This window comes from Sinocyclocheilus anshuiensis, unplaced genomic scaffold (genome assembly GCF_001515605.1).
Source record: "Sinocyclocheilus anshuiensis isolate Anshui unplaced genomic scaffold, SAMN03320099.WGS_v1.1 scaffold77, whole genome shotgun sequence".
Lineage (NCBI taxonomy): Eukaryota > Metazoa > Chordata > Actinopteri > Cypriniformes > Cyprinidae > Sinocyclocheilus > Sinocyclocheilus anshuiensis.
In genome coordinates this window covers 368,514-368,892 of record NW_015537941.1, presented here as the reverse complement: position 1 = coordinate 368,892, position 379 = coordinate 368,514, and positions in this window count along the sequence as shown.

Sequence of the window (379 nt, the reverse complement as noted above, 5' to 3'; positions counted from 1 at the left end):
TGTTGAGTTATTTTGAGGGGACAGCAAATTTACACTGTTATACAAGCTGTACACTCACTACTTTACATTGTAGCAAAGTGTAATTTCTTCAGTGTTGTCACATGAAAAGATATAACATAATATTTACAAAAATGTGAGGGGTGTACTCACTTCTGTGAGATACTGTATGTATATATATATATATATTCAGACATTATTATAAACTATTTAAAATATTATTTATTATGGAAAACAACCAGTAGTTGTAGTAGTAATAATAATGATTTTAAATAATAATAATAATGATAATAATAATATATATATGTGTGACCCTGGACCACAAAATCAGTCATAAGGGTCAATTTTTCAAAATTGAGATTTATACATCATCTGAAAGCTG